This window comes from Microtus pennsylvanicus, chromosome 11 (assembly GCF_037038515.1).
Source record: "Microtus pennsylvanicus isolate mMicPen1 chromosome 11, mMicPen1.hap1, whole genome shotgun sequence".
Taxonomy (NCBI): domain Eukaryota; kingdom Metazoa; phylum Chordata; class Mammalia; order Rodentia; family Cricetidae; genus Microtus; species Microtus pennsylvanicus.
In genome coordinates this window covers 5,416,238-5,441,140 of record NC_134589.1, presented here as the reverse complement: position 1 = coordinate 5,441,140, position 24,903 = coordinate 5,416,238, and the positions used below count along the sequence as shown (strand labels likewise).

Below are 24,903 nucleotides of genomic sequence, written 5' to 3'. Positions count from 1 at the left end.
TCCAGATAAAGAAAAGAAGACTCTTAGTTAAGTATTATACCAAGTTTTAAATGGTTATCTATTTATTATTATTGGTAAGAGAATTGCAAATATCATCTTCGTTACAGATCTACTTTTAAAAGAGATGTATTCAGGTACGAGCGGGGCCTCCAAAACTTTTGGCTCTAAAGTTCATGGCTGCAAAGGGAAGGCTAGTCTTTTTTTGGTAAGTGGCTACCAGTATGTTACTCTGCCCTCATTGCATAACTCCACACCCCTGCATATATGCACATCACTAATTGGATTGAGAGGGTTCTTTTAAAAAGAAATGAAGTTGAGAAGGAGATGTATTAGAGTATCTCCAAAAAGGCATGATAGAGGTAGTCTGGGGTGGATGCAATTAAAATGAATTGTATATATCTAAGAAATTTTCAAAGATTAAATAAAATGCTATATTTTAACTATAAGTGATAACTGGGAAGGTATAGATGATTTGAAAATGTCTTTATGTTATATAACCTCCTTCATTCACTGAATGGGCTACAAAAAATAAATCTCAGTGGAACTGAACTGAGTCACAAAGGAAGAAATAATTTTCTGTCTGAGGAGCTGCTGATGCCAGCCAGCTAACTTGCCGGAAATCAATCAACTAGACACCGCTGAGAATTGAAGATTTTTTTCTTTACTTTCAGTGCAAGAGATTAGTTTAAGCAGTTGAGAGGAGAGCCAATAATCGTCATTTAAAAATGACCAGTATTGTTAAGTATTTCTGCTTTAAGACTAAGTAAATGGGCAGGGGAAAGATCTAGATGAAACTTATATTCTGAGATTCACGAAAAAACAAAACAAAAAAACACGTGCAGAATCTGGGAAAGAGAATTTAGGGTTGCACTGCAAGACATCTAGTTGAATCTATGCATGACTACTTTCTATTGTTCTTGAACAAATGATTTCATGTATAGGTGTTTGAAGAACATTATGGAGACCATGAGAAGAGTTCAAAGGTATTCTACTTACAACTGTTTCAAGTGTTTTTGAAATGCTGGAAACAATATATCATGAAACAATTTTGTTCAGGCATTCATTAAAAGAAGAAAGGCAAATGGACAATAAAGACGTGGGGGAAAATGTATTGTGTCCTTGACCACCTCAAAAATTCAAATCAGAACTTCACGGAGACAAGTCAGGCTGTCTATCATCAAGAAAACAAAAACAGAGCATGGTAGCAAAGTTGTGGGAAAGGAATCCTATCATGGTTTGATGTGACTGAAACTTAGCTCCGAAACTGTAGAAGTGAGATGTAGGGTCCTCACAAAAGGAACAATGGAAACACCTTGGATCCAGCTGAACACCACTTGGGTATCTGAAGGGACCAAGGAAGTGCAATTAAAGATACCAGCTTCATGCACTGATCCATGGCATCATTGGGCAGAATAGGTTAACTGCTGTTGGCTGCATTCTTTGAAATGAAGCAGATTAGTGTCCTCTACTGCAGTGAATCACTCTGCCTTGTTTCTCTCCCCCTTCCATCATGGAGTGATGCAGAATGCAGTTCCTCACTCGGTGGAGCACCATGTGCTCCAGAATCGAAGACATTTCCATTCATTATAAATCACCCAGTCTAGGCTATTCTGTTGTATCAAGAAATAGACTAAGACAGTGCTGAGTGAATGCTCAGAGAATAAGAAACCTTAATTGATAAATAGGTGGGATCTTATTTTACTGGTTTCTTATCACAGATTGACCTTCATATTGCCTATAGGTTTTGTGTAGCAATATGACTAAGAGATTTTACCAATTACATTCATATAAAATGCCAGTATATAATCAGTAATTGTTATATGTTTGAATTTTGGGAGGAAAATAAACATCATTTGTAAAATACATACTTTGGAAAAAAAACACAAAAGACTTTTCCATACAAGTCAGATTTTACAACACTAAACAGTTGAATGAATGGGGTAAAGCTTCTTTGTATATTTTCAGCAGCATAAAAAGTCATTCATTTTAGGTCAGTTTCTATGTCTTTTCCCTGTATCAGATAATATGCAGTAGTTTGTATCCTCCTGAGATCTCAACGTGTTTTATACTCTATTGTTGGACATGCCTGGCTTTTGCCCTGGCACTTGCCCTTGATCAACCAGCGGACTGGGAAACAAAAGAAATCCTAGTTCCAGAGATAAAAAAGATTTTGAAACAGTGTCCTATTGAGAAAGCACATTAGCATCCTTCTATTCATTCCAAAACAAATGCTTTCTATTCCCTTCCTAACCAAGGAAACAAAGCACAATAAAGCATTGTTCTCAGTTGTTGGTTTGTTGTTTTCATGGACGGAGAAAAGCTCTGCTAGGCTAGTCTAGCAAAAGAGTAAACATCAAAATTTATCACGAGCTTCCACAGGCTCAGAGAGAACAGAGTATAAAAGGGGATCACAACAGGGAAATGCAGAAACACCCTGGTGGTGGAAGGTAAGTAATCAGGCTAAAAGCCTTTGCTTTACCAGCATGTGCTGCAGCTGGTGTTATCAGCCTTCTCATTGTGGCCTCTCAGTTACTTTACACTGTTTATTGTTATTGTTCTATTATCCTACCCTATTCTATGGTAAGCATCCTGAATTATACTGAGCTTAATTTTCACCAGAAAAATACACATAAAAATAATTAAATCCTGCCTGAAAATCTCTCTCTATCGCCTCTCACCCATTCTCTCTCCTCTCTCTTTCTCTCATTCTTCTCTTTTCTCTCTTCTCTTTCTTCTATCCTCTTCCTCTCTTCTTTCTTACTTTCTTCTTGCCTCTGTCTCAATCCTCTCTTCTGTCTCCCACATATATATGGGAGGATATATATATATATATATATATATATATATATATATATATTTCTCTATCCTCTCGATCTCTCCTATTTCTGTTTTTATCTTCTCTCTTTCACCTCTCTCTTCTATCTCCTCTTCTCTACCTCATCTCCATATCAGTGATGACAGGGACAATGAGTTTCTTCAAAAGAAAACATGAGGTTCGCATGATATAAATCTAAGGAGTTCCACGTTTTGACAAGAGCGTCCTATTTTAGCCCTTAATAAGTTACAGTTGAACTAACTCCTTCCAACTGATACTTTATTGAATACAGGAGAAAAGGATATTATTGTATCATTAAAGAGCAGTAGCCTAAGCAACACTCGAAAAATAAGTTATTGGGAATTAAACATCAAGAAACTGACTGAGAAACCATGTACTCCAATGTGATTGCTGTAGTGTATGCTTATAATTATAGCACTCATGAGGCTGAGGCAGGAGGATTGGAGACTAGTTTGAGATTTGCTTGCACTACATAGAGGAAAAGGAAAGATTCTGTATCAAGAAATGAAAAGAATTCATTAATTCTAGTATTAGTGTTCTTATAATGTACCTTGTTTTTTTTTTCCTTTGCCATGGGAATAGACACTATTTCAACTATTCTCTGAAGAATTATAGGAGTTGCCAAAAATAATAGAGGTTTGTATGGCATCCTAAGTATGCAGGTTTGTGACAGACTGGGAAAAAAAAAAACAGCAACAGAACAGGAATTAGTATTCAATCCAAACCAACCAATCCAAACCAAGGCTAGGTAACCTTCTTATGCTGGCACTATCCTGAAAAGGAAATATTTGGAGATTTTCTGCGAGTCTTGATGTATATCTGAACTTCCTAGCATACCCCTTATACATACTAACCATCTGGGGAAGTTTATGCTTTTTCCTCTTCTTCTATGATTACCTAAAGGAACAATGGCAAAGCAAAACTTTATGAATGAAAGATGTCCTTGTTCTCTTCAACGGTTGAAGGCCTCAGAAATACCTTGCACATCCCATCTGACCCAGAGGCAAGGTGACAAAGAATTCAGAGACTCAGAACGAATGAGCAACTATATTAAAGAAATGAAAGGTACATTGTGTCACCGTAGTTAATCAAGAAGGAATGCTTGAAGCTTCTATCTGCAGAGCGTCTTCCAGCTCTTGCACAGATGCTGGCATAGGGGATGCTTACTCAGCCTTGATGTTATTTCAAGTTTGCAAATGCTTCTGCAAGTAGATAAGGGACATTTTTAATTAGGAAATTAAGTAGTCACAATAGAGGTAAGAAATTACAATGTCCACTGAGCTGTCACATCCGTGACTTTAATTTTCTTCATGTATTCTCTTTCATAGATTATTATAGAAGTTAATTTCAACAGATGCCTTTAGCATGTCAAGCGTTTCAAAATGTAGAATTATCAGCCTTCAGGTAAATGAGATTTCATTGTATTATGTTAAATATCAAGCTTTTTTTGGTTCCTGAATAGAAATAAAATCACCACCACTTACAAATTCAAAGTTCTACTTTTCTGTCAGAATTTATCACGTTATGCCCTGATGGAGTGTTGTATGGCTCTAGTTTAATTTTGAGGTACTCATAAAAAAAATCACATGCTCCTTTAAAAATAAGAGATAAAAAGTAATACTCATGTCCAGTTGGAAGATTAACTGTTGCTTAGATACTAACTACCAATCATATCTTCATATTGCTGGTTATATTTTTATGATTCTCAGAGGATTAAGTTATGTTTTCATATGAAATATAAAGGCAACCAAAGTTTGGTATATCTCTAATCCACATTATTAAGCTTTAATTAATGAAAAACAATTCTCATTTATAAAGATATCCCCCCCACTTATTTGCTTCAGAAACTATTAATAGGAGGTGGACAGACCTGACAATCAATAATCAAGTGTTTGTCTCACAACCATGAGGACGTGAGTTCAGATTCCCAATAATATCAAAATGTTAAGCCCACCACTGAGAGCCTGTAATTCCAGTTCTGGGTACAGGACACAAGAGACTCCCAGGTTTTCTCTGGCCAGCCAGTCTAGACTAATCAGTGAGCTCCAGGTACAGTGAGACTCTGTCTCCAAAACTAAGGTGGAGAATGAGCAAGGAAAAAACCTGGAGTCAACCTCTGACCTCCACATATATCACATATGTGTGCTCACATATAAGCACACACACAGAAACACACACACACAGAGAAACACATAGACAGATACAAACAAATGTTGGAAGAGAGCCGTTTAGTCACTCTGACCGCCCAGAACTGAAATAATCATAGAGAAACTTTATTAATTAAGTCACTACTGGCCCATTAGCTCTAACTTATTATTGGCTAACTCTTATATCTTAATTTAACCCATTTCTAGTAATCTGTGTATTGCCATGTGGCTGTGGCTTCGGGTAAAGTTCCAGCATCTGTGTCTAGTGGCAGCTCCATGGCTTCTCTCTAACTTCTCCTCCTTTCTCCCAGCATTCAGTTTGCTTCCCCTGCCTAGCTCTGATCCTTTATAGCTCTGCTACAGGCCCAAAGCAGTTCCTTTATTAACCAATGATATTCACAACATACAGAGGGGAATCCCACATCACCTCGCCTTTTCTGTTTAAATGAAAAGAAAGTAAAATTACATATAACAAAACAGGTATCAAATAAGAATTAAAGTTACAATATTTATATCTACTTTATCTTTTATCACAACTAAGAAAAACTGTAACTATTAATTCTTTAACTCCATCAAATACTCCAGAAGGATATGATAATACCTAAGTAAACTGGAAGTATATTGTAAGCAACTTCCAAAACTCTAGAATTGACAGACATCTTGTTGCCTGGACAGTCACCCAAAGTTCTTTTGTACCTTGGAGCATCCATCTTCAGCTTACTCACCCATAGTATCCAGCAGACTTTTTCACAAAGCAGGAAATTTCAAAGACAGTTCTGCCTATATTGGCAGTTTGCCAGTCACTTATTTTTTAATATCATTTAGAATGTCTGGCAGACTTTTTGATGAAGCAGCAACCCTGAAGAACAGTCTCATCTTTAGATAAGTTTGCCAGTCATTTCTCTGTGGCTCCTGCATTTTCAGTTCATATATCAGTCCAGGCAAGAGCAGTTTCCTGTCCAAATGGCTAACCAACTCCATAAGGAGCCTCTTCGATGCCCATCTTCCTATTGAAGTAATTGTTGCTGCCCGGAGCAGATGTGCCTCATTGTCGTGAAAAGTCCTATGTTCTTAAACATTTTAAATGCCATATTTTGTAGTCTTTGAAAGGTTTGTATAGTTTGTGGGGATGATGGTGGGATCCTATCCAACAACTCAAAGGGAGTATTTCCCTTGGCACTAGGTGTGTTGTTTGATAACTTATAGCTTCTTAGAAGAATTGGCAATGCCCTGTATATGGTGAACCCATTTAAACTCTTTTAAATATATATTTTAGGAATCCTAAAAACTGTAATTGTCTATGCTTTTTCTCCAGAATTCTTAGAATTATCTCCCCCACACATCATGCTTCGCCTTCCCCTAACATCCTCTCCCAGCTCAGAGCCCCCACCTTCTCCTCGTTTTCCCATTTTTACCACTTGTGTTCTGCCATCTCCCCCTTTTTTATGTTCTTTATTTCCTTCCTCACTCCCAGTGATCTTTGTCTAGTTTCTAAGATTCCATGACTCCTCTCCTCCCTAAGTAGTTTATGGCTGTTGTAGGAGGAGTCATTTTTGTCAATGATACGTTCCCTAGTGGGTTGTCCATGTTCCTGTAGATGACCCTGCAGTTAGAATCAGCAGTAATTGAACTAGGTGATGCATAAGAGGTGTCGGCAGGAGTTGCAAGAGGCTAGCGACAGATGAATATTAGCAAAATACGTTGTATGCTTGTAGGATAATCTCAATAATAAATTAAATTATTAAAAATAAAGCAAAGTGTTACTCTAGGTCATTCCTTACTTTTAAAGAGTTGGAGCTGGGAACCACAGACAAGAGAGAGCCGTGCCTGTCTGCATTTTAAATACCCACCCTCATACCCCAAAATAAGTTTAGCTCTCACCCCTCATTAAAGAAACTTCTCTTTGCAGAAGACAGAGACGAAATACAGAAAACCACAACTGGTAAATACAGGAAACAAGTGATTGCAGGGTGCCGAACCCCAACTGATACATCAATACAACCTGCACCTAAGGGTCAGGGAACATCTCAGAAAGGGAATAAGAAGGATTTTAAAAGTCAGGGAAGCAAGAAAAATCCTGTATTATTGTGTCTCCTAGAAATGACAGGAGACTGTCACTTATGATACTTCAACAATACATACATCTGCTTAACCGAGACTTGAAGACATACACCACCAGTTGATCCGCTAATATAGAAAGGAGAAATCTCATGAGTACGCACCCATAAGACAAAGAACCACAGACAACTAAGATATCTTTTAGTAGAAGAAATAATCTCCCCCTCGAATGAGCCATCTAATTGCCTATACCATAACATGTATTCAGCTCTAAAATCATATTCATAAAAATAAGACTGAAAAAACTGAACAGGTTGTATTATTAATAAACTTAGGTATGTGTGTGTGTGTGTGTGTGTGTTACCAAGGAAAAAGAGTCTATGCTTTCAAGTAAGGTGGAATTCGTGAGATTCACCAGAGGGACAAGAAAAAGGAGTAAGTGATATATTTTCATTAAAAATTTAAAATTAACAACAAAAAAAATCAAATTAAACCAACAGAGAAGTATGAGAAAAAAGAAGGCTTGGTTTTCTATTTAAGAGAACAACAAATTCTTTATCAGTAGGCAAGTTCATTAAAAAGAAACCATATGCTTATCAGTTGGCTGGATTTTAAATTATTAGTGTAATTTGACATGAGTCCAGATGAAATAACATATTTGCATAAAACTCTTAGTGGGGATATAAATAGGGAAATCATCATGACTTTCAGTTTGCCTATGGGAAGTCACTTTTCACATGAAAAAGACATAGAGAAGTTACCATGTTAGAATATGATCTATGCTGTCATGGCACCAAGACTTGAAATAACAACTCAGAGGTAATAAGTAGTCTAGTACCAAGACCTAGATTTTAATTACTATTCTCCCACAACTGGAGCCAGATCATGGTTGGAGGAGTGGTGTTCAGGACTAGGTCAGAGAAAGTAAAACTTGAATATAGAATACTTAATGGTTACTTCAGGACTCCATAAAATAAACAATTACTAAGTCAATGAGATGGCTCAGCAGATAAAGGCGCTTGCCATCAAGCCTAGTGGTTGACCACTGTGACTCATGTCATAGACGGAGAGGCTCCCATCAAGTGTCCTCTGAGCTCCTCCTGAGTGCTATGGCACACAGGTGACCGTGTTCTCTACACACAAAGTCACATGTACATAAATATTTGTGAAAAGAGTCAGTTCTTTTTAAAAGAAGAATACCAATTCAAAGTGGTAAAATCATAGAATAAACAAATACAACATTGGCAGATACCAGAGCGACGAACACAAATCACTCGCATACAAATGCTATAAAATCCATATAATCTTAATTATAAAAGAAATAGATAAATAATGTTTAATATTAATTAGACTTTGCTATTTTGAAATACTTTATAAATATATAATATGTTCATGGGATCTACAGTTAGTGTGAGGAATTCTGAAGCTACACAAGCTATTTAAAGCATCTGTCTCAAGACAAAATGTTCAGTAAAGAGAATAGAGCATATTTGCTCTAAAAAAAAAAAACTGGAGATGTTGACTTGATTTAGAATCCATTCAAACAGCATTGAAATAATGTGGCTACCACATAACCTTGATACACGGTCCCTTAATGTGATTCATAAAAATTGCACAATGTCCCTTTCGCAGAAATACTGCCCAGCATGCCTATTTTCACTCTAAATGTGAGAAAGTATTAGGTACAGCCAAACTGAGAACAATTTAGTATTCAACTACCACTCATCCGACCTGTGGAGGTCATGAGAAGAAAAACATCCTAGAGAGTTGTCCCATGTTAAAAGGGGATTGGGAAGATGCAAAAACTAAAATGTCTGTTCAGGCTGCCTTAGTTGGGGTTACTATTGCTGTAACACCATGGCTGAAGAAATCTGGGGAAGAAAAAGCTTATTTGGCTTACATTTCTGTGTCACTGGTCATCATAGAAGGAATTCAAGACAGGAACTCAAACAGAGCAGGACCCTGGAGGCAGGAGCTGATGCAGAGGGTGTGGAGGAAGGCTTCTTACTTGCTTGCTCCTCAAGTCTTCCTCAACCTGTTTTCTTATAGAACCAAGGCCACCAGCCCTGGGATGACATTGCCCACAATGGTCTGGGCCTCTACTATAGATTATTAACTAAGAAAATGCTCCACATGCCCAGTTGCTTACAACCTGATCTTCTGGAAGCATTTTCTCACCTGAAGTTTCCTCCGTTAGATGATGATAGCTTGTATTAAGTTGACATAAAACTAATCAATACATAGACCTTGACTGAATTACAGAACAGAAAAAAAAATCATAGAAACCCAATAAAACATAAACATTGACTCATTTTGTGACACTGTTACTATCCTGATTTTTTGTTTTATTCTCAGTAATTTTTGCATAAAAACTTCCCAATTCAGGCAAATGAGAGAAAGATAAGAAAACTCTGCTAACTTTATATCTTTCCTCTATGATATTAGTTACATTGAATGACATTACTGAAATAGAATTTGGAAACCTTAGTTGATTTTCTGGTGATTTCTTTTACATCTTCGTAGTTTAACCCAACCTCTACATGGGCAGAATATTGAATAAATGACCTGGTTCAAAGCAAAAATGACAGAAATGAGCCCTCTGGCTTTGGTAAACTTCATGCTACAATGATGATAAAATACATTTAGCCTACATGTGTTCATAAACAAATAAACAAAATCCCTGAAACATCCACACTCTCCCTTTTATACTACACTCACTAAGAAATAATTATATTTTAGAATAAATTTTACTTTGACCTCTTGCTTTTCATCACTTGCTCTGCCTTCTGCTGATTTGGGTGGCTTCTAGGAAAATGAGTATTGGAGAACATAGTGTATTCATGGAGAAAAATTTTCACAGGAAAGTTACAGTTGGCCATTTTCAACACCAAATAAATTCTTCCAAGCATAATTAGAAGGTGGAGCTTTAAAGGTACAACTCAGAGAATGAACAAGTTTGATTCCCATAAGGGTAAATTAGACCTGTGTGGATTTCTCACAATAGGTCTTTGCCGGAGACACTTCTGAGAATCCTTTGCAAAACACGTGGCTATGGCTAACAAGGTTTGAGAACTATTTATGCAGAGAAACTTTTAGAACATGAGAATGGAAAGAGGGAGCTGAAGAGAGGATTTCTTGGCTCTGTGAGTCTTCATTTCCTTAATGGAATAATAATACATGCTCTATTCCCCTGGGGATGGTGGGAATGAGCAAATTTGTGATTATAAAATATCCTGCAGTTCGAGAATGGTATTTTGTTTTCAGTGTTTTATTGGCAAGTGTAGCATTTGAAGTTGAATCAGCTGAGGTTTTTTTTTTGTTGTTTGTTTGTTTTTTTCTAAGACATGTATGGGATAATGAGGTAAAAGGAATATAGTAAATGAGAAAAAAAGGGAAAATGTGTGAAACTTGGCATCTACTTGTCAAGCATGAGAATGCCAATTTTGCTTTTGAGGATAGATGCTAAATTTGAATAGCAGAGGCTAACATATCTCCACAGGTGGAGGGAAAGCTGAAAAATGGCAGAAGTTAGACCCAAGGTAGACATAGAATTTGCAGTCAAATAAACCAACCTGTGAAAATATGTTTATATCTGAGGCAAACACATGGAAAGGACGAGGGGGGAGCTCACCACAGATACATCGCTACTGTAGTTTGACATTTTCTAAAAAAAAAAAAGAGGATCTCATTATAATTTTCAAATATACTTTGAGTTATGAGTGCTGTCATGTTTATAAGACTCTCTGACCTATATCACTTTTAAAAACCATTGGCATTATATAGTGGGCTTCCTGCCTTCACACTACTCATCAAGAAAAAACTACTTGAAAAATACATGATAGCACGATGATTATTGAGATTGCAGTGGTCATCTGGGAGGTAGAGAAATACATGCTATGCATGGAGAATAATGGCTAACATTTGGTGATGAGCCATGAAAATCACCAGAGGGATCCAAAAAGACCACAACTTCATCAAAAGGCCCGAGGGCCCGGGACATGCTTTGGTGTTCTAAGATGCATGAACGTTGAGTCAGTCATATCTGTGAGGGCTTTGAACTACTCCCCATGGTTCCCATAGCAGAACCTGACTTTTTTTACTATAGAAAACATACTTTCAGGAAATTTGATTTCGGGACATTCGATTGTTGGAGACACATGTTCTTACATAATGCATTAGGGTTGCATATGTTGTATGTACTCTTTTGGGAAAGATTTATTTTTATCTTTGTAAAGATCTATCTTTATGTGCATAAGCTTGCACCTGTGTTGGAGTTTGTTTGTGTGAGTGCAGTCAAATCCCCTGTAGCTCGAGTTAAACAGGCTGTGGGCTGTTATTCAGGTGCTGGGGACAGACCTTGGGTCCTCTGTAGGAGCTGCATGTACTTTTAACCACTGAATTTTGTCTGCAGCCCCTGAATTAGATTTTTTTGGTTAATTGAAAATGTTACATATGTATAACACATTTACATCATTTTCCCTTTCTTATTCTCTTTCTGATCACCACATCTCCCTGATTCCTATGAAATTATTGCTTCGTTTTCTCTAGTTATTTTGTTGCACAGACACACACACACACACACACACACACACACACACACACACACACAAATTCTGATGACTCCATGTAGTATTTCTCATATATATGCTTTTAGGCCTGACTATATTAGATAACCAAAAGATGTCTCATCCATGGGGAAGACTGATTAATTTATTTGCCTATGGTTCTTCATGCAGGAATGGAGTTTGGTGATATTTCCCTCATCAGGTATTCATGTAGGCAAAAGACCCATACATACACATAAAACTACCTTTAAATTAAAAGTCTTCAAGCTATAATCATTTACACATATATAATTGTGTGCATATTATCATTAACGAAGAGATCATAATAAAAGTTGGGTTAAAAATGAACTTTTGTGTTAGAAACTGCAGTTGCCAAGAAAAAGGTAAGTAGCAAACACAAAACTGGAAATGACAATGTAATTAGAAATGAAATATTAGGCTAGAGCCAAACTATAGGAATTTAAAGACAGAGGTGAAAGTGTGGTTACATATGAATAACTATCAGTAATAATAGCTTGGAACTTCTTGCTAACAGGCGCAACCCACTCATAACAGAATGCGGAAAGGCCATGAAAGTAAAATGATAAAATGATGTTCATCAGAGAAACCTACATCTATTTAAACTTGGCAACACCAAGCACTCAGACATGCAAGCCTGCAAGTGTTGCATTGCTCATTCACCGATGGTGGGCAAAAGGCTTTGTTACTATGTCCTCAACAAAACAAACAAACAAGAAAAATGAAGATGTGAGATCTAGGAAAGAGGAAACTTTCCTCAAGGGGGAGATAAAGGGAACTGAGATGAAGATGAGACAAAAATGAGGAATCTTTCCACAGGGCAGGGAACCCTGATGGCTCTACGGGCTGAGGAGGGAGGGGGACTTGATTGGGGGATGGGGAGGGAAATGGGGAGGCGGTGGCGGGGAAGAGACAGAAATCTTTAATAAATAAATAAATTTAAAAAAAATAAAATAAACCAGATTTAAAAAAATGAGGAATCTGACCCAAAAATGTACCTGGTCCAGATGGCAGGAGGAGCTCAGATGGATCTGGAAAGGCATCTCTGGGGAAAACAGTTGACCAAACAGGCGATCTGACAGAAGGTAAAATTAGTTTTTAGAGTTAATGAAAGAGACAGGAGAACAGAAGGGGAGAACGAGTAGAATAACACATCAAGCTCCATAACAGTGTACAATAAATAAGATATAGCTTATACAATTAAAGGCTCAGCATCATGGGAGTTTAACATTGTTAAAATCATGAAAACGCCATATATAGATATTTTAAAATAGCAAACTTTGGGACGTTGGAGAAGATAACAAAAGTCTCCTGTATCAGTGGATGTTGCAAATGTTTATTTTTGTTGGAGCTATTTTGAAGCAGATGACAAAAGGTTAATTAAAATATTGAAGATGAGAGCCTGCGGTGACTAATTCCTTGGAAGATGGAAGAGACAGTTAGGTTTTGCCCTGTGTTAATTATCAATACTTAAAATTTAAACACAGGCAATAAACCATTTCATAAAAGGTCATATCAAGTAAAAATATAATAAATGTATTTAAAATTAAATTCACTGGATAATATCATATTTCAACACAACCTTGTTAAGTAAGTTGGCATTTGTTTTACTAATGGGAATATGAGTAACAAACTCATGGATATTTTGTACCCCTCCACCACAGCACAGGCACAAAACTATGAATTCTTTCTCATAACTTTTCTTCATGTTTTTACTATTATTTCTGGCTGCTTAGCATCTCCTTATGTTATAAGAGCTAAGAAATATTTTTAATATTTATGTTAATCACTGTAGTGATATTCTGACCACATTATAATCATTACATGTTTTTGTGGTTAGTAAAATTCATCTCCATCTGGGTATTGATTTTTGATGCATTATGAACAGTTTAATTATTCTTCAGTAAACAATTATTTACTGAGTTTGTTTTCAATGTCCTTTCTGAGTATAATAGGAATTGTTATAAAATAATTGCAACCCTAAGTTTAAACATAAAAGCTAAGGCACTTCCTGCACACACACATACAGATGTGTAGTGACTCACTGTTGCAATTGTTTCTGGTGTGGAGTATCACAACAATAACCCTTTGATGGATCCACGTTGGTTGTTGACTATAATCCAGCATTTCATGAGAACCATATTTAAATGAGGTTTCCTGAAATAGCAGGAGGAAAAAGCCACAGATGTCCGAAGTTTCTGGTTAGACCAGTTTTCTCTGCAGCCGTCAATGCTAGCTAACGATTTTGTTGTTAAATTGCATTAATTTCAAACAGTATGGGATATGCATCTCTGTGTTTTGCTCAGATGTTTTATTAGGAATAACTAAGTTCTGGCTTAAGAGGAATGTTAGAAGAGAAATTCACATTACTTCCAACAACACAAGCTAGCAGCTTTCAATAGACTCTATAAGACTCATTAAGTCAAATGCAAAATGTATTTATCCCAGCTGTGCAAAACTGCTAGCCTTAAATCATAAAACTGTATAGCAGAAATTTGTTCTTTGCCACAGAAAGACTTTACTAGCAAATTAGCAAATTGAGTGTGTTTTGCAAAACTGCTTTTTAAAGGAAGAATTTATAAATGGGCATGCATATAATGACTTTCCTCAACAGCAATTAAACTTATCAGTGAGTGTTTAAGAGGGGCAATGAAGTATGGACGGCTTTAGTAAAGAGATTATTTACGTCAACAATTAGTATGCAGTGTCCTATGAGGCAGTGCTCTAAGTCACGATTCGCTAAGTTACTTGGCAAAAGTCCTGAATCGTTTGGAAACTGTGGATTATCAAGGGAGGGATTTAAGTATTTCATTGTATTTTCAAGTGTAAAAGGAAAGAAGTCAGAATGGTGGGAGCAAATGGGAGCGGCTGACCTCCAATAAAACGTCACAACCTGATTTGTGGGCTATTTTGAGTGGTGTCTGCTCTACGTTTTTCATTTCTGTAATTTTAATTTAACGGTTTTCACACTATTAACTTTTGGTAAACTAATACAGTGACTAAAATCATCATTTTTATGAGTCTTGGAAGAAGGCTTTGCAGGTTAGTTTCTTGTTGCATAAACATCAAGTCCTGAATCCACACAGTCATATAGAAAGTTGCTAAATTGCTTATAACCTCCAGGCTGGCGTTTCTGGGGTGAGTAGAGACAAGAGGAACAGTTGGTTTACTGAAAATCTGCTTGCTCTAGCTTCATAAGGGACATTGTCTTCAAGGAATAAGGCAGAGAGCAACAGAACCTAATGCTATGTGCACACTTAGGCACCCACTCCATATACACAAAGTAGGGGTATAGCGTCCCACACAGCCATAAGGTCAAGAGAGTAGATTTTGTCATAAAATATTGATCAACACAGAATGTTGTAAGTTAGTGAAATTCGGGGGAATGCGTACCATTTATCAGACTAAATTGACAGGTGAATACAGTGAGGCTCAGAGAACTGAGACAATTTCTTCAAGGTATTTGGTTTGTAAAATAAGGATCTGAATTCCCATTCTGAATTTCAATAGAGTAGATATTTGTAAGAAAATGTTAGATAAAGCCTCTTGTGTGTCAGATTTTAAGTCATGAATAACAGAATGAGAAATGAGGCAGGGTTCAAAAAATTTACAAGACCGATGCTTTGTAAGATACTGTGGAGCTAAACTAGCAGGAATAGACCTGGTTAGGCCAAGGGTTGATTGCTAATATTGCAGTAAGTTTAATTTAGATCACTTTAGACAAATGATAAATACTGTGATGTTGTTTCCCAAAATATGCTTTTTCTTATTTTGGAGTGTGCAACTGAATGTTTTTGCAGAGAAAAAAAAAACAAATAATTTCTCCTTTCTTCCAACTGAATGGGTCATATTGCTAAGAGAATTCCTCATAGCATCTCCACACATAGATAAAAATTCAGACATTATTTGCTCCAGAAACATTTTCAAATTGCTTGAGACCATAGAAGTAAACAGAAGACTTTAGAAGCAACTCATTTTAATCATCATAGAGGTTCTACGTAGCTCAAAAAAGATAAGATTACACTCTATTTCTAAGATTGAATCTCACTCACCCCAGACTGCACTCTGGTCTTTATCAACTGATCCTCTTGCCTCTGTTTCCTAAGTGCGGGGATGAGGAACATGCGCCATCAAACACAGCTGATCATAACCTCAGATTACCTTACATTTAAGATGTCTGAGATATCTCAGGATATTTTATGAAAATGGAATGATATTGCTTAATACCTTTGTTTCTTTGACAGCCACCTATAATGAACAAAATAAAATAAATAACCTGGGTTTGTTCTCTTGTATGTAATGCTTCCTCTTTCTCCCCCGCCTTATTCGATGGAATCCAGTCCCTCAGGTGAGTAAATTTCTGGTTTTCCTCGGGGCTCTTTTACATCTTATGTGGGCCCACCTGCCCTTGCTTCCAAAGTCTTGCCATCTTCTGTCTAACCCATTGCTAACCTATTAATTGGTTTTTAATCTCATATGTCAATTTTCTTATATGCCACATAATTGTCCTAAATCTGTGGTTGGGTTCTAATATTATCTTCCAATTCCCTCTCCTAATGCCCATTCTCTTCATTGTTTTATATTTCCCTGCCCATGTTTATTTTAAATATTTTAAATCATGATTTGAGTAATTGTTGGCTTGCATGGGCCCCCATACACAGAGAACAGAAAGAGAGATCTATTAGTCTGTAATATTAGTTATGTATTCCTATTGCACAGGCCTAGTAATTTAATATTGAAGTCTAAAGACAACATTTCATAGTTTGTTTCATAAAGGCTTTACTCATAAGTGTTCTATCCAGGAAGATGGCCATATTCATCTGATTGTGCACTAAGTGGTGTAAGTTTGGTCATAACTTTGCTGCTTAGAATCTCCCTCTGGTTCATGTTTGCTCTTCAAGACATGGACATTAGTGTTTGGGGATGGTGTCTTTTCACGCCTTGTCCTCAGAGGTTGTAAAAGGCTTAATTATTTTCAAGACTACATTATTTCATGTTTTTCAACTTTTGCTGAAGAAAACTTTAGAAGTTACTACATTGGCAAGGTTTAGGTGGAGAAGGTCTCTGTTTTGGCATTATAAAGCTCAGACTTGGGTGTCCGGAGAGATGGCTCAACAGTTAAGGGTACTTATTGCTAGAACAGCACTGAAGTTTGATTTCCAGCACTAACATGGTGCTTCATAACTGTTGGTAACTCCACTTCCAAGGTTTCCAACACCCTCTTCGGGCTTTTATGAGCAATACTCACATATGGTACATATGCGTACACACAAACACATGCAGAAAATAAAAAATAAATATATCTTAATATAAACTATTCTCCTGGAGGAACTCAGAGCCTGAGCCAGGCCAGTGTATAGTAGTATATTATTTGTATTTTAGTAAACAAATCTCAACCTGAAAACCAGAAAAGCAAAGCAGCCACACTACTAGAGAAGCTGTACCTCTATCGAGGCGATTGTAGCCTAAGCAGAAAGAGCCTCGCTCGCTTCCCATTTCATATTCCCTTTAGTGCTGGGATTAAAGGTATGTTACTCCCTAGTATTGGGATTAAAGTTTTGAGCCACCACCATCGGGATTTGTTCTGCATTGATCTTGTGTAGCCCAGGGTGGCCTGAACTCACAGAGATCCATTTGCCTCTGTCTCTCAAATCCTGGGATTAAAGGTGTGTCTCACCACTCCTGAACTCTAGTAGCTTTAGCTTTGCCTCTGGTCTTCACGCAAGATTTATTTATTTAAAATACAAATGAAATATTACTACACCAGTGTTTTCAACTTTTGCCAGATAAGTTAGCAAAGATGCGCCTCTAATTTAGAGCATATCTACTATATCTCAACATTTTACACTGACTGTTATTTATTTCTTTGGATCCTGATTCCTTTGGAATATGATTTCTATAATTCCCCCAAGTCTTCTTATTGGACCTAGTAGAAAAGTCACCTACTTAGGAGCAGATGTAGAAATATTAGTCTAATGATGGTCACATACTAAATTCCACAACCATCCATCAAGACATTTCACCACCACTTATATTTGATATCATATTTTAGACCATTAGAAATACAGGATAATATATACAATAAAGCATGTAGGAACTGGAAGGCAAAGATAACCTATAAACAGGGGTATAATATAATATTTAATGCTGCACTTTGAAAGTTCTACCTAAATTTTGAGTAATGAATTTTAAAATCCATCAGGACAAAAAAAAATCCATTGTAAAACATTCTTGGGGAACTTAATTGATAGTTTGATTAGCTGAATATGTGCCTATTCTAAGATTAATTATATTTTTGCAAATGTAATACATTCATTAAACTATACCTAAAAATTTTATAGGAACATTATTTATATCATCTTAAAAGTAAAAGTCATGCAACTGTTTGAGTACAAAACAATCTATAATTGGATTGTATCCATGCAAAGAAATACCACACAAAGCTGAGAACAGGGACCTAACTCTTACATGGTAACATGCATGGATTGTACCAAGCTAATCTTGAATTAATGGCCAAGCCTTCCTTCCCACAAACACCTTTTGTGGTTCAATTTGTATTAAACGTATATGCCGGACACAAAAACAAAGCAAAACACCTGAAATCCGAGGGGCAGTTACTTCAGTTGAGTGAAGAAGTAGATGGGGAGGGCTCAGGGATACTAAACGTGTTCTGTTTGACTTCCTGTTTATAGAGTTCACTGATTTTAAGCCTCCTCAAGCTTTAATGTAAGATCTGCAAACATATTTTCTTGCATTATTACTTAATAACTAGTTTTTCTGAAGCTGAGCAAGAGAAAATGAAATCGATTCATAGTGCTAAGTGGATAATGAAGTAACTCAACCTTCGTTTTGACTTTAACAGGAGTGACTCAGATTCACCCAATGCATATCAACTTGGGAATACACGCATATAAAAAGGATCACTCATTTCCTTATAAAAATGTTCACTGACAGGAACTGAATACATAAAATCTTTTTATGGCTCTTTCAATACTGGTGAACTGAAGACGTCAAACTTTTACTAATTTGTGAGTGTGTGAAATTAGGAATGATTTCATAAATAAATGTTAAGTAAATAGGAAAATCATGGAAATTAATTAATATTTTCCGCCTTGTACTCTTTTTTTTTTGAATTGCGTGTTTGAGTCTGTGGGAATATATGGGATGTGAGTGCAGTGGCCATGAAGGCTAGAAGATGTCAGATTCGTTGGGGCTGGACTTACATTAGATGTGGGCAGCCATATGTGGGAACTGAACTCTAATCTTCTGTAAAGATCAACAAGTATCCTTAACCCCCGACTCATCTCTCCAATACCCCTTAATTACTTTCATGAACATGTAGTTATGTGTATATGTGTATACATGTCATATACGTGCATGTGTGTGTGTGCTTAAGACAGATCAGATTTCCATTATACATATTCTTCAATGACAAGCACAAGTAAACAGATATGTAGCTTTTAAACTATTCAATTGTACAATATAGATTTTTATTGATCATAAATAGATTAAATATTCTTAAATTAATAAAGAGAATACAATTATATTTATAGATAGCCAAATAATCCTTTTAATTTATATTTACTGAGATTATGAGACAACTTTGTGATTTTGCTAGCCATCTTTATTCATTTAGTATTCCAAATGATGATAGTTCACCTATTCGTACATGTTATTTATTATTAATATTGATGTATTTCTTTACTTGAGGCACTGAATTTTGTTTCTTTGCAATTCCCAGGAACTTAACTTCAAAAAGATTCATTTTAAGTCATTGGTTATATTCCAGGAGACCACACTTTGTGAAGTTTCACATTTCAAATTCTACTTTAATTAGATAGCAGCCTCACTCTTTTCTCCTTTTGTCTAATTAAACGCTAAGTAATGGGTTTTAAATGAGTGTAATTAGTTGCCAACTTTCTTCTGTTCTGACAGAGACTTGTCCCTGTTTAGCTTGCAAATGATTCTTTAATCATTGTTGTTCATGTTTTAGAGTAACTATTTCTGAGCACCTTGGAGATCCTGTGGACAAATGTACCTTTAAGATGGATCGATTCCAGCTCTTTGTAGCACACCCAAGAGCTTTCACTGAGATCAATTCCAATCAGGAAATCTGAGGACTCAAATGAGGCATGATAAACAATAAAAGCCTCACCACTTTCTAACATTCGTACAGTCATGTCAACTTGAGGGAAAGCTAGAATTGTCTGTATTTTATTTTATGAGTTATGAATATTTTTCCTGCTTGTTTGCCTGTGTAACCCCTACATGCCTGGTGCTCTTAGAAGTCAGAAGAGAGCATTACATCCCCTGATACTGGAGTTAGGGACTCTGGTGGGTGCTGGGAACTGAACCCATGTTCTCTGCAAGTTCTCTTAACTGCTGAGCCATCTCTCCAGGCCTGAATGCCATTTTTTTTAAACAGTCTCCCTATATCCGCCTTAATGAATAATACTAACAGGACACTTTAAAGATGAAATTGGAGATATAATGAACAAAAAAGATATAATGAGAAAAGATATAGTGAAAAAAGATATAATGATATAATAACCAAACTCACTGTTATGAACTAGGATGGTTGGGAAATTGTGCACAATCACTGCCTCTATTGTTTTCACAAAAATATAGTATGTCAAGATAAAATTAGAAATTAATATAAAAGGTATAAAAATCATTATCTAAACTATGTTCATATGGAAAGGAAAATAGTTACCAAACTCTTGGCTGAAAATTCCAGTTCATGCCTTGGGAATAATCAACTAAATATTTTCTAGAAACAAAGGACAACATACTTAAATTTACACCTGCAGAAATAACTACAATAATCAATTCTTGCCCTTCTCTACTCTGATGATAACAAACAGCAACATTATTTCATTGTAAAACAAATATATGGAGCCAATTAGATAACCCAAATGGTTATATTGACAGAAACAATTATCTGAATGATAGTGTCATGTGAGAATTTTGTATTATGATTCTTTTAATAATTTCAGAATGTAGTATAGATGTCAGGTTGATCATATAAAAACTTACAATTTTATTTTATAAATCTGTCCTCCACCCATTATAGATTAATAAAACATTATTGTAGAGTGTTTCTCTAAAATCTGGATTGAATGGCTGGTGAATAGCTGAGGTTTACTACTGCTGTTCACCGGACAGAATTGTAGGCCACACTGTTTTCTAGCAAAAGATTTAAAATAACCAAAACTCCAGGTGATGTTTTTTACTAAATTAACTCATTCTGCATCATGGTAAAAATAAAATATTGTAACCTGAATCATCAAACATGGGGGAATGGTCCACACTTTATGTTTTATGCAGACGTATAAATTCAAATATTTCCTTAAATATGTGCATACACACTTGTTTATTGAAATAGCTAAAATCTTACATTTTTAATGAAAATCTGTACTGTCTAAAAGACGAAAATGAAACCAGTATAGGATATCACCTAAGGGAGTTGATAGAGCAGTACAGTGTATATAATAAGGTTTCTTCCCAAATCAGAACTCTTGTCTTTGGGCAGAGAGCTGATAGCCAAGCCAACTTGACGGCCAAGCATATCCACCACAGTCTGACCCAGGAAATCTCCATCTGCAGGTTGTGTCCATGAAATTGTAGCTAACAAATTAGCTTGTAACTGGGCTAAAACGTATTATCAGATTTGATGCGTGAAGTATTGAATCAAATAATCTATATCCTAACTGTGTATCTCACTTCCCTGCTACAAAAAGATAGACATTATGGTGTTAAGGATGAAAGGACACATTGAGAGGAAGTAAGAAGATACATGTAGACAGTTTGAATGAAAATGGATGTTATAGGCTCATATATTTAAACAGTTGGTTGCCAGTTGGTAGAAGTGTTTGGGAAAGATTAGGGGGCGTGGGCTTGTTAGAAGGGATGTGTCACTGGTCATAGACTTTGAGGTTTCAAAAGACTCCCTTCACTCCAAATGTCTCTCTCTACCACATGGTTGTTTCTACCATACATGCCTGCTTCCTGCCATAATATTTGCCATGATTATAATGGACTATCACCTTCTGAAACTCTAAACCCAAATTAAATACTATCTTTTCTAAGTTGTTTTAGTCATGGTGCTCTATCAAAGCCATAGAAATAATGACATCTTTTTTTTCTTGTTTTTTAAAATGTATTTTCTCTTTCCCTGTGAGTTTGGTTTTTTATTAGTTTAAAGAAGTGAATGAATGAATTATTGTCCATTAACTGGTGTGGGTAGTTGTAGTTAGTAGCATCATCTTGGAAACATTTCACTCCAACTTATACTAAATACTCTTACTTATAAGGTCCGTGCCGTTGGCAAGATCTGATGTCTCTCAATGCTTCCTGTCACCTAAAAATCTAAAGCTAATGAAACTATAATCTCCAAGTACTGTACTTCTCCAAGTCTCCAATGGACACTTAATCCTATTGTTCAACGAGTCAACAATTCAGAGAACATGGATTGACATGGATGAGTCATGTAGAGCTTGAGATATTTCTTTCCTGGCTTTTCTGGAACTCACTTTGTAGACCATGCTGTCATAGAACAGAGTTCTGCCTGTTTCAGTCTCCTGAGTACTGGAATTAAAGGCATGCACCACCACTGCCTAGCAGGATTTAAAAAAAAAGCCCACTTTCAGTGCAAAGGGCAAAGAACAGAACGTGAGGCATTGTCTGCCTCGATGCACGAATCTTTAATTCTCAGGTAAGATTCATGGAGACAGATGGGATGAGCGGTAGAAGGTATGGGCTCAGTTACTGCTTTCTCCAATTATTTTAGTCGTGACATTTTCCATCTGAAAAACATAGGCAAGAGAAAGAAAGAAAAAATATACAAGGAGCAGGAAGAGGGCAGATTCTCAAATTCAAGATGCTGAATGCTTATAATTTTGAATGATGAAAGCAGTCATTGATCTACAAGATGAATTTTACTCTTCTCAGTGTTTTAAATATTTAAAAATGATTGATAGTTACTTCTTTGGTAGCATAAAATGTAGGTATTTTTTCAATGCCATTGTTACTGAAACCAGCTTTTTATCTTGACTCTTGAGGCGCTGGCATAGACAATGTTTTGTAATGAGGATGCACATTTTAATATGGGCTCATCCATCTTTTATAGGACCTCTGTTTTAACTACAAACCCTAAATATCAATTTTCCTACTACTCATTAATGACAAAGATTTTCTTTTCTATGAGTTAAAATAGAAGTGACCATTTTTAATTCATTTTTTACTTATAAGGGTTCTGAAAACAACATTTCCGTTGTGTATTATCAAGAACAGTGGGCTTATGATTTTGTTGCAGAAAAATTAAAGCTGAAAATGATATTATCTAAAATCCATGTTTAGTTAACGCGTGAAATAGATCAATAGTTAAAGACTAAAAAGGTATGGGATTCATACTTTTCAAAGACAGGAACTTCTAAAGTAAGCTTGTAGAAGTCTATGCCATTTTCTTTGAAATGCTTAAAATAGCTTTCTAAAAGTTTTTTTTAATTATTTTTAATTATGTTCTTGTGTGTATGTATATATGTGTGACACATGCTTGCAGGTACCTGGAGAGGCCAGAAGAGAGAATCAGATTCCCTGAAACTGGAGTTACAGATAGTGATCAACTACATGTGATTGCCCTGAACAGAACTTGGATAATCTGGACTAGAATGAAAACCTGTGCATTTAACCACTACACTATTTCTCCAGATCCTGAAATATTGTGGTTTTAGGATTTTTATTTTTGAAACTTGCCTCCTTATATTGGAAACGAGCAGATCATGGACTCCATGTCACAGAAGTTATGTAAAGTGGAATATAAGTATGTGAAGGACAGGAAATGCTGTGATGGTTTTAAGAATCCAGTGTGGGTGTATGGCTCCACACAGAGCACATTTTGTGGCCTTGATAACCTGGGTTTAATCTCCACCATCAAATAAATAGACAAATAATTAAATAATACAAAGTTCAGCTAGACAGAGTGCTAACATTGCTATCCCTACATGTGCATGAAGACTGGGTGCTGAATTCCTCTAAAGATTAGACTCTAAGCCTGTTCGCGGACTTGGTTTATGTAAAATGAAAGAGAGAAAAAAAGAACTGTTAGCATTTGCTAAATTGCTTCTCTGTGCTTCTTGATATTTTTACCTCGAGTCAGGAACTTTTAGGATTCCTGGAGTTAGTGAAAATTCAGAGTGGCTTTCTCTGGGGATTAGCATCTGTTTATCTACTAATTACTGTTTTGATGTGTCGGTTAACAAAACATAGACAGTAGGGGATGCTGGAATCAATGTCAGTTTGGGTCCTCTTGGCAATGCTTAATTCTTTTCACAACAGCTAGATGAAATTGAAGTTGAGTAAGAGAGGAAGATATAAGAGCAGTAGGAGAAAGATCATGCATGAGGTCAAGAGAGAGGGAGAGAAAGACAGAGAGAGACTGAGAAAGACATACACACAGGGGGTGGGATTAAAAGTACAATTTGATGTAGTTTATGGATTCTTCTCTTTTCTTAAATTTTCATGATTTTTTTACTACAAGGCCAACCTTTTCATCTTGTAATTTTTGTTTTATTTGTTTATTATTATTATTATTAGTAGTAGTATTATTATTTTGTGATTATTTGTTATATGATAGTGGGGATCAAACCCAGGGCCTTAAGCATGTTAAGCACATGTTTTACAATGTGCCAGACTCTTTGGATCACCCATTAAATGATATAAGTCATGGTAAGAAGTAGAAAGGTTTAATTTGGAAAAAAAAATAGACCTTTTGTATAGGAGAACCCTGTTTTTATGACATTCCGAGCAAAATCTCTGTTAGGTCTTTCAATTATCCCACAGCAAAATGTGTAAGTGAGGATGTCCTTGTCTTTGTTAAGCCACAGTTAACCTTCTTTCTTCATAGAGACAGAAGGAGGAAGAGGAAGAATCGCTGGCCTGAATGTGCGCTAAGGTACTTATTAACTTAATCACTATTATACAGTCCTTCACACTGGGGCTAAAACTCAGCCTCAACTGCCCGTTTCTCTCACCATCTACTCCAGGAAAGAAGGTTCTCATTGGAGTTGACTTGGACCACTTTGAGAAAGTCTGGACTAACATTGCCTGAGAGGCACCTTCATTCTCTTTCCCACTACTAGAGAGAAATAGGTAAAGAGCAGGGTATGCGAGCACCTGTGACCAGCCTTCTCATCTCGTAGTAGAAACAGCAAAGTGGTAACTTGCCAGGGTTGTCTCTGTAGGAAAGAGAGTTAGGACTTCTTCCTCCCCAAATCTGCAC

At 36.3% G+C, this 24,903-nt stretch overlaps 1 long non-coding RNA gene across 1 annotated transcript; it reads left to right on the top strand.

Annotated features, from left to right (window-relative positions):
• The first annotated feature begins 2,354 nt into the window (after positions 1–2,354).
• On the top strand, positions 2,355–15,974 carry LOC142860066 (uncharacterized). Its single transcript, XR_012912288.1, has 4 exons — positions 2,355–2,447; positions 3,419–3,498; positions 4,165–4,240; positions 15,869–15,974. It is a non-coding gene; the product is annotated as an uncharacterized LOC142860066 (long non-coding RNA).
• The last annotated feature ends 8,929 nt before the right edge of the window (positions 15,975–24,903 follow it).